Source organism: Rhea pennata, chromosome 15 (assembly GCF_028389875.1).
Source record: "Rhea pennata isolate bPtePen1 chromosome 15, bPtePen1.pri, whole genome shotgun sequence".
Classification (NCBI taxonomy): domain Eukaryota; kingdom Metazoa; phylum Chordata; class Aves; order Rheiformes; family Rheidae; genus Rhea; species Rhea pennata.
In genome coordinates this window covers 6,515,472-6,529,565 of record NC_084677.1, presented here as the reverse complement: position 1 = coordinate 6,529,565, position 14,094 = coordinate 6,515,472, and the positions used below count along the sequence as shown (strand labels likewise).

The window sequence follows — 14,094 nt, the reverse complement described above, 5'->3', positions numbered from 1 at the left end:
AGGAACAGATATATCTAAGTAAATCCTTTACCATCAAATCCATCAAAAAAAAAAAAGAGAAGCAGTCTTGTATATTAGCAGTCAATCATAAGTGGGCTTTAATTCAGTATGACTTCTTGTTATATATTACATAAAAGATATTATTTAAAAACTCTGAATGCTTCTCATCACTGAATTAAAGATAGGCCATTAACAGGTATGTGTAGGGATGTGATAAGTCTTTTTTCAGTAGCAAAAGTTGGGACTAGAACCTACAGTCCTCTATAATCTTGTCCCATATAATTTAGGTACCTTTAAAATTATTTTTGAACTTGATCCCAGAACCCTCTCTCATCTTAATGAGCCTCTTGTTGAGCCTTGAGCAAAGGTTGAGGTATCAAGTCCTTACTAATTAAAAAGATCCCATCTACTTTATATGTAACGCTTTTCTTGGTGGAAACTGTAGAGGAAGTAAGTTAGAGTCCTCTGCCTGAAACAATTTCCTAAAACAGTTGTCCAGCAGTGTTCAAATATTTATCAGTCCATGTCTGGACCTCTGCCAAGAATTGCTTGCAGAGAGTTGAAAGTGCAAAAGTAGCATAGGAGATCAGAGAGGGAATTATCCTGATACCAGCTGTAAGCAGGATGGTTGTTAAGGTACTTACTGTACTGTAGAACTTGCTTAATGTTCTCCTGTCAGGCAGTGAACACATCCCTATGTTGGTATGTGTCCCTTCTGAATTTACAAATCATTTGAGCTCAGTGGAGTAGTTTAAAGCAAATTTCTGCTATTTCAGGTTTCAATTCTATTTAGCTACGGAAACTCTATCTTTTTTTATGCATTGCTCATTCTGCAGGCACTGTGACATGAAAAAGCAGTCAGGTAACCTGGAAAGGTTGCTGGCTGTGATCACCATGGTCAAGTAAAACCTGACAGATACCTGTTCTTTTTTGATATGAAGAGACAAGAATTCTGTATATACATAATGTACTGTTGTTCTTGCTATGTAGATGGCTGGACAATCATTTGGACTCCATTCAGGTTTACTGAAAGAACCATTAAACATTCCTTTGATGACAGTGAAATAATAGAAAGCAATCACACCAAGACCAGAAATTATACAAACTTAAAAAGCAATCAGGCTAGTTAGGCCAGTAAGTGCAGGGACTGAGGATTGTCCTTCTGGCTGACTGTGTGTATATGTGTTTGTATTTGTATATATGCATTGAAACAAAAAGAGAAGGTAGAAAAGAAGTCAGAGAGTCATTGCATGGACACTAAATTGCTTGTTTTTTTCCCCTTCAACAGCAGATGGAGATAACCCCAGCACTAGACAACTAAAAATAATGGGTTTACATGAGTTTTGTTAGGCATGTTAGGCATTATCAGAGAGATTGAGATGTTCTTGTGCCAGCTTAGAGTACCTGAAGGTGAACTAAAAATTTCCGTTGCTCATTTTGGTTTAGTTTTAAAATCTTTGAAATTCTATATATCACCATTTTAATTTTTTCATGTGTTTGAGTCATGTTTCACTGAAGATACAGGGAACTGCTTTATGAAGCTCTGGCATGAGTCAGTTGGAAGAAGTTGTGTTATGTTAGAGTTCTATGATGTTGCTCAGTTGGGAGTAATTCACAGTAAAGCAGAGTCTTGAGTGGACTCACTGAGTCAAGTCGCTGCTGAACAGCCTATTCCCTGTAAGAAGACCTGTCCTCAACTCCTGGGACCTCCTGGGATCCTTGTTCAGGCAGAAAGGAGATGCTTTTGCAATAGCCCTTGTATACACAAACCTGCTTCTCCTACTTTAACTGGGAAGTAGGCACTACATCTTCATTTCAATATATTTTTACTCAAAGATCATTCCACAGAGAAATATTTTCTATGTAGAAAATTAATGAAGGATGCCTGTGCTACCTGCTGTGCTTCTATGTGCAAATACAAACTGTGAGCAGAGAGAAGTGGCAAAATCCACACCTGGTAAGAGAGATCAGTCATTTGTATGCATTTCATCAAAGCCAATGTTCTATTGACATGAACAGTCCTCCTTTAAAGCACTGAAATCGTGAGCACCCTGTCAGAATACTATTACTGTATGATGCTGTAGCACCAAGTACATTGTTATTAACAGAACACATCCAACTTCATTCATTCCCCGATCTGCCTTGTCCTTCAAGAATTTTATTACCATCCTTGCAGTGCTCTATTCTCAGATAGTTCTGACAGACAAGATGCCCAGTGATGATGATGTACTGGAGAATCAAAATAAACACTGGTGTTTCTTCCTAAACGATTTCACTTTTGGAGCGTAAGTACTTCTTGCAAATGACAGCTCCAGAGGGCAGGTTAATTAGAACCCAGCATGCTGTTCTCCAGCAATCCTGCTTGGAGAAGCAGTTTCTTCTCAATAAATAATAATTAAACAGGAGTTAAGATAAGTGCCTCTGGAAATGATTTGTATGGCTCTGTGTCTCATTAACGCTTGCAAAGATTCTGGTTACAGCAATGTATTGTAATACTTCTGTTTTCTCGTGCCTGTATCCATTAGGAATGTAACAGAGATATTATGCAAGACATTCAGAGATAATAAAACCCTTCATTGCTGAGCCTAGTCTTTTTGCCTCACCCATATGTCCCTGACATCTATTTCATTTTATTTCTCAAGAAAGGGTCAAGTGAATGATTACTAGAACAACCAGTGGCATCATTGTGAAATACATCCTTAGTATTTTCTGCAGTGCAGATAAATGTTTTTCTGTTGCTCTGCTTTTGTTTTAGTGCTGTTGTCAATGGCTTATGGTAAAATAGTTAGAGTTTCCTGTAGTAGTCAGATAGGCCAGTGCACTGAGAAGCTGAGAAACGTTACTCCTTTTTATTTTCTATTTTCCATCTGTCAGCTGATTGACACTTTCCAGTGTGTCATTGCACTCTCTCTCTGGATTGTTGTAATAGCATTAATCAACAGAATCAATGAAACACAAATAGATGACAGCAGAGAAAAACCCAGATGTTACCTCATCAACACTTTTGCATGGGGTGATCAGCCACACGCTGCTCTATCTCATCAACTCACTGTTTCGCTCTTCACAAACAACTTTCTTCCATTGGGATGTAGCATGTGCTGCTTTTTCAGAGTAAAGAGTGTAGCAGGCAGGAGGAGAGAGAGAGAAAAAAAAAGTGAAGAGTGGCTTTACAAATCAAAACACCCTCGTGTCAGATCTTCCTTTTTATGGTTTAGGATGTTATTTCTGGATATTTCAACAGTTCTGTGAAGGAAGTGACAGAGAAACAATCCAGAGTTGCAGAGTTCAGGCTGAAAATCCCCCCTCTCATTCTCTCATAAGAAGAGACCATAACAGGAGGTTACGCTCTGTTTCCCTCTTGTTTAACCCACCATGTGCAATGCACTACACAGGGTCAGAGAAGGCAGTGCAGAAAAGCTCCAGCAAAAAAAGACAGGAAACTTTGCCAGGTTCCCAACAGTCACCTGATAATTAGGGTTCGGCGATTTGTGAATAGGATCTGCTGGAAGGAGGTGTATTCATAGCATATTCCCTCTATGTGACATGCTTTTTGCAGATGAAGTAGTAAAACTAAACCAGCACATACTCAGACACACATAAGTCTGAAAAATGATACCCTTTCCTGTTAATCTGGAACAATAGTTTATCAGTATCTTGTCCTGGTGGTGTCTTCTCAGAGCAGAAGTCACTTTCAGGACAAAGCTAGGAAATGTTGATTTAGGCCTTCTTTATGTATTGCTGACAAAGTCATCCAGCATGACCATAAAAACAAAAGCTGACACAGAAGAGAACTAGAGAAATGCAAAGTTAGGTTTCCATATGACTGGGAATTCTGCAAATCCTGCACCACCATCCTTTTCCCCTTCTGAAGCAGACTGATGTGCCAGCTAGTAGTGATAAAAACTTTCTGGCTTAAATTTGGAATAGGAATTAAAATCTTCTGGAGTTTTTTTTGGGGGAAAGAAGGGGTGGAGAGGGGGAGAAAGAGGTAAAGGCATTTTGTGATTTATAGTCTGCAGCATCTAGTCCTGTCCACCACTTAATCATAAAACGGGTTAGATACTGGACTGCAGCATCTAATCGGTGAAGGATGGCTTGTGTCTAGAATAGAGTATATCTGAACACAAAGCTAAAAGCAAGAGGCAGTTTCTAATGAAGATACACAGTAGATAGTGTTTAGCCTTAATTGTGTTTACCATAAGTAAGTGGAGCCCTAGAGGGAAAACCAATGTAAGCAGTTTCTCAGTCAAGAATGGAGCCACAGGATAGGTGTGTTGTTTAAACAAGATTCCCCTTCTACTAGTGAGCTTTTAAATCTTTTAAAAGGCAGGAGCATGATGTGCAGTAGTTGCAGAGTAAATATTTAACTGCTATTGTGGTGCTGACTACAGAAGATCTGACAACAGAGTCTCAGAGTCTGATGACTCAGTCATCAAAAATGGAGACCGCCTGGGCTAGTGGTTTTCCAGCTTTTGTGACTGGGAGACCACTAAGCTGTCTCCAATATGGTAAATTGCACAGTAAATTTGCACTAGCTGACAATATCTTACTTTTCTGTGTTACCTTAAGAAATAGTCTATAGTATCCCAAATGTCTGTAGGCCAGAGACTGAAAAACACTGGCACAGACTTATAGGGTAATATGAGAATCCATTCTTCCAACATACCAGTGTTTGGATTACAGATTACATGATGACATCTGTTCATTTTACTTACTAAAACTGATTTCTTCAAAATTGTTTATTGCCTGACGTTAGTCATGCAGAGAGGTTAATAGGCACAGAGCTTTGCTCCCACTGGTACTGTACAGAAGTGATAGAGCACTAAAGCTGAATGAGTTCAGTTATGTGGAAGCTGGTAACAGGTTTCTGCTTAAGCAAGAAATCCAGTGACACTAATGGTTCCAGTAATGGCCATGGTTGCATCTCAGAATCAGTCCTCACTGATGGAAAATCTCCCCAAGGATGCAGCCTTGAAGCAGGAATTCTAGCAAATTGGTCAGTGCCTCCTGGGACTCTGCAGCTTCCTTTTACTGTTCCAGCTTCCCAGGTGAACTCAATATAAGTCCCCCATTGACTTCAAGGCAGGCGATGTAAGCTAGTGTTGGTGTACAGGATGTTTCTGTTATGCCAGTCAGCAGAGTCTTTACTTTTATATGATGAATTCTACTAGAAAAGTTTCTGTATAATCCACAGGGAAGCAGATCTTGTGTGATATACATGACATACTAGTACTTGCAGCTCCTGCTAACAGTTTCAAATTCCCTAAGCACAATATGAAATAATTTCTTTCTGTTTTGCCTGCTTTGAGTTTGAATTTGCTTAAGCTTACTACATCTTCACGTTCTCACCTTTATGATGAAGAAAATAAAACACTCCCTTGTTCCACAAGTTCTGACTAGTATTTGGAAAGCATTTGCAGATGAAGATACGAGTTGAGTTAAAGCATCCAGTCTAGGTCCTTTTCCTCCCACCCCTCACTGCTGCTTTCCATCTGCTCTAACATGAGCCAGTTTGAGCTGTCAGCAAGATTCCATGCAGGGTTTTGAGAGGATCACTTCAGACAAATGACAGGTCGTTCTGCTCTCATTATTAACGTGGAACTTGTTTCATAGGCCCCTTGTAGGGTGCTTGCCATTGAGCTGTAATCTGTCTCAAGAAAAACAGAGGATTACAACCGCTCTGCCAGGCAAATCATCACACTTAGGAGGACTGTTTGTATTAAATAATATAAGCTTACTAGTAATTGTTTCTGACTTGCATCATTGCAAGCAACTCTCTGACAAAGGATTTTTCATCAATGTTACTAATGTACTATAAGTTGGCATTAGTTCACCCATGGTAATTTTCTGTGCACTTATTATCTCAGAAGAGAGGAGCTGCTGGTAGCTTATTTTGTGCTGAAATATCTCCTGGCATGCAGTTGTGCAGGGATCCAGAGTACTTGTCTAAATATAGATAATGTACTAGTTGAATTTATGAGCAGCATAGTTTTCAGATGTATTTATCTAGCCATTTAGGTGGACTATTTCAGGCTGAATGGTATTAACTGGTCTGCTAAAGTACATAGTTACCTCCACATAAAGGTACTCATACCTGCAGAGAGTATTCTTATTTGGTACCTATAAAAGCACCTCTTTCACTGTGAAGTGTGCCCATTCTGGTAACTGCATTAGCGTAACGGCACTGGTAAACACCACCTTCATTCCCCTGTGCAACAGACATGTTTTAAAATACCAAACTTTCTTTAAACTAGAAAAAGCAGTTTCAGATTCCCTTGTGGATGCATCTGAGTTTGTAAACCAAATGTGTTTATTGCTTATTAATCAGATTTAACTATTTTGTTTAGCAGGTTCAGCTGAGGAGAGATCTGCCCTCTCTTACATCTTCTCCGTCTCCTGAGAGACTGCACACCTGGCTGACCTCTACAACAACAGTAAACAAAAGGGGTTTTGCTGAGTTTGTGCTTTATGATTCCCTGACTTCACTTGGAGACAGACAAAAGGACTGCATGGAATAAATAGCCTACCTTTGCTACTCATAGTGATGGAAAGCAGACAACCATCTCGTTTACTGGAACAATGGGAGGAGCTGAAAACTTTCTCTCTTACCCTGGCTCCTATTTTGTCTAGTAGATAGCACAAGTAATTATGCCACGTGGCATGCCTGCTAATGTGCTCCTAAGTGCCTGAAGGGACTGTTATTGCAAAAGCTGGGGCATGCTGACTGGTACTGGAAAAAGAAGAAAACAAAAGAGTGGCTTCTTCTCACCTTCAGGGTGAGCTGCCCATTTTATTCCTTTTTCTCTTGTTGCTGGGATAAGTTAATCAGTAACTAGAGCCTTCAATAAAGCAGAGAGGTCTGGTGATCTGTATAAGATTACTTCAGCTGCAGAAAACTGCAGCAGCAGAAACAGCTTAGAGAAAATGGCAGCATTGGGCAAGATTCCCAGCTGCAGTGTTCCCTTGTGAAATATTTAAAGACATTCTCATATATATTGCTAATGTAGGACAAGGCTATTCTGAAAAGCTTCAGGACAAAGCTTGATCTTACATTAAGTGCTAGGATACTGTAAGCTGAAAACTGACCGAAGTCTCTGAGGCAGGGGGAAGGCACCTGAGAAACATAAAGATTCCTAGTTGTCAAAGATTATCCAAAGCCATTTCCTCGCAGCAGAGAGCTGGCAATTTGCCTCACTAGTGAATGCTGTTTTTCAGTGTTAATCATTCTGCTTTCATATATGCAACTCTTCCTTACAGAATGTGCTGACTTTTCTCAAGGAAAAGACCCTAAATTGAGAGGCAGGAGGGATCCGGACAAGACTATGTTGGCTGCAAAGACAAATATATAAAACCTTATCTTCACCAAACCCTTAAACCTTTTGCAACTGAGATTTAATTACAGCTCACAGTACTCTTGCCAACCTCGTCACTGTGTATAGTCTAAGGTGAGTCTCTGGCAGGAGATGAAATGGGAATATAGTTCTGCTCTTGAGAAGACTGTGAGAATGGACATAAAGGTAAACTTGGCTTAAAAGTAATACTGATGTTACTCCAGTGCAAGAACAAATTTTTCTGCTCAATGATAAGAGTAGCTGTGAAGTTAAGTCAAAAGAGAAAAGGAGAGAGAGGAATCATCAAAATATTGGAACTGTCTTGCCAAAGGAACATTATTCCTGTGCTGTTCTCTCCATTTGCTCTGCAGAAAACACAGATTCTTTTACTCTCTGTTCCAAACAACGGGTTTAGCTCAGTCAGTCAGAGCATGGTGCTGCTAATGCCAAGGTTGCAGTTCAGTCCCCGTACAGGCTACGCTGAGGGTTGGACTAGATGATCTCCAGAATCCCTTCCAACCTTACTATTCTATGATTCTAACTGGCTGCCCCAAGCTCTTCTGCTAGAGAAACAACACAGTACTTAGCAGAAAAATGTGTGGTTTAAGATAGAAGAACTGGAAAAGTCTGTGACACATTACATGATGAGGAGTCTTGCTGCACATTCAGCATGACTTTCCTTATATAACGCAATCTCAGTGAGTTGACTCATTCAAATCTCTGGTGATAGATCTTGCTTTTGAATTCTCCCAGGTGACTCTCTCAGAGTAGGTGCCACATGTCAGTAAAGCTGCGATACAGATTGAATATGTGTATCAAGATTGAGGTAGATACAAGTTGAGGTAGATTAGGAGAGTGGTCCTGCAGCCCAGGACTGTGCAGTGTGCAATATCTAAACACAGTCAAATTTATATATCTTTATTTGCATTCAGTTTTATCAGCACATTTTCCTTTGTTATAAAAGCAGCTGAGTAAATAATTGTGAACTGGAAAATGTAATTAATATCTGTTTTTTTTTCTTTTCAATGTGAAAAGATTGTGAATAACTCCAAACAAGAGCTAGGCTGGAGATTGCGGCTGATTTCTTCAAAAAAATAACTGAGTTTCTAAGTCATCACTGAACATTTTGGTACCTGGCAACAAAACGGTAAGGCTGAGGAGTGTTTATTCAGTTGCGTAGCCAAAGTGAAAAATTGAAAGCAGTTTCCCTTTGAATCAGCACAAAACAAAATGTGAACTGAAATGAAAAATATAGGTTGCACCAAATGGAACATATTATTTGACCTAAAACATCTATTCCATGATGCAGAAACTAAGAGATTTGCAGCCTACTAATAATAATTAAACTAAGCCATCTAAACCTATTACTGAGATGGTAATGCCAGTGGCTGTTGAATAATAGCATTGGTGGAATTGTGGAGGATTTAACACCAGAGTGAGGGAATCATGCCATTGCTCATTGTAGTAACTTTAATGAGAACTTCCTTCTGTGTATGTCTTAAGATTTTGTTTCTTTCATGTATACATTCGTAGCTCCACTGAAGCATTTATGTATCTAGGCTAAGTATTGCACCACATACAAAGATTTATATGATTAATAAGAGCATCCTCTTAAGTGAATTATGTCTGTCAGTCTAGAATTTGAGGCTGCGTGTGGAGGATTAATGGAATAACGCACAACTACTTTCCTTATCAGGAGAAAATTAAAAAAAAGGGGGGGGGGAAGGGGAAACCAAAGATGAGTACTGCATTTATTGTAGTCAGTGAAGTACACCTCTGATATACAGAGAAAGCCTAGAGAAGAATAAGAGCTCTCTTATTTCTTTGGTGTTTATTATGTGTGACCTTTTTTTCTCCTAATAACAACACTTCCACTTATTTCAACTGAAACAGAAGTCCTGGAATTGTGTTAATCCATAATCAAACTGAACATTGTATCATTCTGAAAAAATCAGAGCTGGTAACTATTTCTGCTTCATATGTATTTCTCTGTTTTCTACAAGAGGCTTAAGGATGTAAGACACCTCTAAAAGCTGTCTTTATCATTAATACAACGTCCAGTAAAACTGAGTGTGCGTGCATATGTGACTATTGTAGAATGGTATCATACCGAAGTGGCTATTTATAGACTCACTGTGAAATATTTTTCAGATATTTGCAGATTAACAGAAAGCAATTAAAAGCATGAAAACAGCTGTGAGAATGGGAAGAAATGGACAGGATAGAAACTGATTTGATGAACTAGCAGGAAGGGTCCAAGTGATTTCCTTCTAGAAACACAGTTTAATTCAAACAATGTATCTGAGAATTTCTTAGTTTCTCATTGAATAATTTCTTCTGGGAAAATATGATTGGTGGAAGGAGAATAAGTGTAGAAAGTTCTCTGATCAGAGTATCCTTGTCTTGGCCTTTTCCTTGTCCACTGCCTTGATATTGCCATTAAAAAGATGCAGTATTCCCAAAGGAAACACCAAAAATCTGGCACTTCTGAACCCAACTACAGTTTCCAACTCCCTCAAATTAATCGTCAGCTGAAACCGCAATCATTTGAAGCTGCCATCTCTATGAAAATATCTTTCTTGCCCTCCATTCTTGTTCCTTGCTAACTGTAAAGTGTTTAGTGCATTAATGTAGTAAAAACACAAAATCCTTCTATCCTTACATTTATCATACAAATGAGAATGACTCAATTTTTTTATGTTGCACTATTGCCTCCATATTTTCTAAAAACAAAAGGAAAAGGAAACTCATTGCTAGATAGTGTGAAAATCCTTTTTTTTTTTTTTTTTTTTTTTTTTTTTTTTTTTAATGCAGAGCCAGAGGTTAACCTTTTTCAAATAACTAATGGAATCAGACATCTAGAATTGTCAGATTAAAGAGTAAAACAAATACTGTGATGCCTATTCCATGCACACCCAGTTCGCGTTGTCAAAGGATTTCAGACTCACTACAGAGAGAGTATTCATGAAGCATTTTTCTGTGCAATGAAAAATAGCCCTTAGGAAAAGGAGGAAATGAACTAACTAAAAGAAACAGATTTTGTGAACACTCTTTTTAAAATGCTTTTTTTTAATCCTCCTTTTGCTCCTGTGCTTTCCTGCAGTGTGGGTTTAGGAGCAGGGAGAAGCCACAATGGAGATACTGGAGGCTCAAATTGCCTTCAGCAGACAGGAATGCTAAACTCTTAAAGGAGCACTATTCTTAAACAGTTCTCTGCCCAAAATAGACATACATAGGAAGCAGTGAAATGGATGAAAAAAGATTGGAAGCAAAGTAGTTGAGTATTTCCTGTTTGCTTTATCTGTTTGAAACAAAAGGTTTGGAAAGTATTTCCTCCTGTTGATGATAATATCAGTCATTGTTGGGAAATGTTGTGTGTTCAACATTATCACAAGGGCCTTTCTGGCTAATTAGAACTGTGATCTAGAGAATAATGGTAACTAGTCCCACTCTGCTGCAAAATACTCTGTAATAGCTCAATTGTGCTATAATAGCTTCTGCAGAAACAAGGTCATGTTAACTCACTGAAAATTAGGAAGTATTGACCCTGGTAGGTACCAAATCAAGTAATCAATTCTTTTCCTAGAAAAACTATAGCACGCTCACAATTGTTTTAGCTCCTTTCTGTTCTAGATCCTCCCCTCAGTAATTACTACAGGGCAGTCTCAATCCATATTCGTGTAATGGAGGCGGAACTGGCTGAAAACTTTACATTTCATTTGATTGTTTATTTATACAAAATGAATGTCTTATTACTGCCTTTCTCCTTCAGATTTCCACAGGAGCTTTTGACTTTTCTTTGAACCCTCCCTCCAGATTTTTCTGAGCATAGTTTTCAATATTTGATCTTCTAATAAATATTCAAAATTAGATGAACTAAAAGGGGAACATTTCATTCAGTTTTGTTAATTGTCAAGTTCTTTTTCAGAGTTTAGAGCAGAAAGTATATTGAATTATTTGCATCTTTGACTGCATACATATTCCTGCACCTTACATGAATGTTTCTGTGGAAATAAAATACAGAAGGTGAGCAGATCTGTACCCACACAGCAGAGTATCTGAGCAGAACTCTGCTCTGATACATTCAGCTAAATTTTGACATGCATGCTTAGATGGTTTGTTGTATAGGAATCTTTCCTTCTACAATGGTTTGAAGTTTTCCTCCCAAGTGGATGCAGCACCATTTTAAATAGAGAAGTATGCAGTTATGCAAGAGTATGACTGCTGACGTCCCCATACATTTCCCCCCCTGATAAAGTTACACCTACTTTCTTATCAGGCATCTGATTTATCAAAACAATATCTGAGGACTGTAGAATCGTATTTAAGCATGTTCACATTTATCACCTTATCTTATTCATCTCCTTGTGAGAAGATAGGTCTGACATCAGTTGTCACTACCACGGACTTAACAAAAGGACTGTACAATAATCTTTATTGTAGAGCACTTTGAAATAAAGCACAGCTACATTTTCTCAGAATCTCTCTTCTGCTGTTAAGTTGAGAAATATGAAGTGCCGTAAAAAAACAACCCATGAACATTATGGGAAGCATAAACAAGCTTCTTACATCAGGACAAGTGGTAATTTAAAAAATAAAAATCCCCAAACACTGTTTATTGTGTGGGTATAATAAGACAGATCAATCTTGTTGCTCTATAAGAAGAGTTTTTCATCCTTGTATAGGTCATTCCCCTATTTGTACATAACAGAATTTTCACTACCTGTCTTTGCAATGTATTTTTATGCCCTTTCTTGCATCATCACATCATAAATCCCTTATGTTGTTTGGACATGAGTATTTACATCATGATCTAACAGAATCAAGTGTAGAGTATAAAACTCTGGACCCAAAGGAAAGCTGTGCTAATGAACTGTCACAGTGAAACTTGCAACCACGGGGCCTGTAAGAGAAATGCATGGATAGAGAGCACTGTTATCTATTAACTTTGTTATCTTCACAAATTGTTTCTGTAGCTGTTGAAGGCAGCATGAGCTTCACTAGGATCCCAGTGGGGGACGAGGGAAATTTTGTTATTGTCTTCACTGAGAGCAAAATAATTTCCTAAGAACTATTCTCTACAGTGAAAGATGTCATAAAACTTGACATTTCACCAAGGATGTGGAAGAGCTGGGGTTTGATCTCTTTCAGTCTGAATGTATTTGCATATACATCTGTGGATCTATATGGTCTTCAGTTCTGGACCTCTTTGTTGATACCATTTTATTTGCAAAGGACAATCCAGCTTTTTCTGAACCAATGTGAATGAATTACCATATAGTCTGTTGATGGAGGGAATCTTCTTGATGAGAAGAATCCACTATTCAAGACCCTGTTCAGAGGGCTTGTGCAGTCTACTTGGACCAACTGAGACCAGCTGAGAGACAAACACTGAAGAATGTCCTTGTCTGCTCTGGGAGTCCCCTCAGTTGGAGGTTCTCACATTCAGAGTCAGTGTTTGCTCCTCCAGCTACTCAATAAGGAGGAAAGCACCAACCCTCCTCTGGCCATTGTTTTGCGGAAAAGAATGGAATAGATGTTTGGCTCTTGGAGGGAGGGGAGTCTAGGGATCTAGTCAGGTAGGGAGAGGCATTGGGCTGCACGTGCCCAAGTTGTTTTTGAAAGATGCATCCACTGTACGGTTCACATGTGCCAGGTCTGAAGCAGACATCTCTTGGATGCTCTTTTGCATATGCAGATCTTATACCTATCCACTGCCCTCCAAGAAAGAGTTTTGTGTATTTAAACTACGTAAAAGTTTCCATTTCATTTAATTTTAAGTAACAAATGCCATCAATTTGAACAATCTAAAGAAAAGGCTCTATAAAAGCCAACTTATTTCAAGGCAAATTACCCCTTTTATCTCTTCTATAGGCCTCTAATGGTATAGGTCAGAGAGTTCTGCCTCTCCTATTCATTTCCCAATAAGTGTAGCTAATTGCTGTTTGGTGTGAGAAGCCTCTGCAGGTCTCCAGCACTGCCTGATTGCACTTTCCAAGGCTCTTCAGACTTGTATCTTTAAAAAAAAAATAATTAGAAGGATGAAGGCCATGTCTGATCATCAAATATTTAAACCTGGCAGGCTTTCAAGAATGGCAGGTTTGCTAGCCTATGGAAACACCTTTGTTTCACTAGATCTGAGTTGGCATTGTTAGTTTTCAGAAGACTTGAGGTCATCAGTACGTGAGATTTTATAGTCGGTGTCCTTTAAAGAGGTAATGAGGACAGAGATGCAAACAAGGAGTGTGTCTTCACTCACAAGGTAACAAGGTAATCATCCGTAAAGAAAGGTAGCTGGGAGAATGCATGTATGTCTCCATGATGCAAGAGTGGAAATACTAATGTCATCGGTGTCCCAAATGAAACAGATACAAATATTCCAAGCCATGTATCACATTGATTACGATTTGAGGAATTAGCATCTTATTACATGAACTGTAAATGCAGTTTCTGCTACAGACTTGTAGACACAGGAGCATAGAGAAGTTTCCAAATGCTATGATATTAGATATCAGTACAAGTATACTTGTACTGATCTCTCTTCAACATATTCTTTTCCATCTTTGTTTTCTTTTGCTTAATAGTTATAGCGCTATCGGATTTTTTAGCTAATGCTGTTGTCAAAAAAATTTCTGATTGGTAACGTTTTTTTTCTTGCTGTGCAGGATGTCACATTTGAAATAGTGTTTTGAAAGATGCTAGCTGCCTAGCCGAGTCATACTGCATGCTGACAACAGTAAGAGCTACTCTTTTTCCTAAAAGA

At 38.6% G+C, this 14,094-nt stretch overlaps 1 protein-coding gene across 6 annotated transcripts in view; it reads left to right on the top strand.

The window, feature by feature from the left end:
- CARHSP1 (calcium regulated heat stable protein 1) overlaps nucleotides 1–14,094 on the top strand; it is an 81,761-nt gene that overhangs the window by 22,909 nt on the left and 44,758 nt on the right. For 3 of the 6 annotated variants that reach the window (XM_062588518.1, XM_062588516.1, XM_062588514.1), the window contains 4 exons: nucleotides 6,348–6,776; nucleotides 7,258–7,445; nucleotides 8,367–8,478; nucleotides 13,997–14,067. The gene's annotated coding sequence lies outside the window, so the exon portion shown is untranslated. The remainder of the gene's footprint in view (nucleotides 1–6,347; nucleotides 6,777–7,257; nucleotides 7,446–8,366; nucleotides 8,479–13,996; nucleotides 14,068–14,094) is intronic. The other 3 variants (XM_062588519.1, XM_062588517.1, XM_062588515.1) reach the window with 2 other exon arrangements.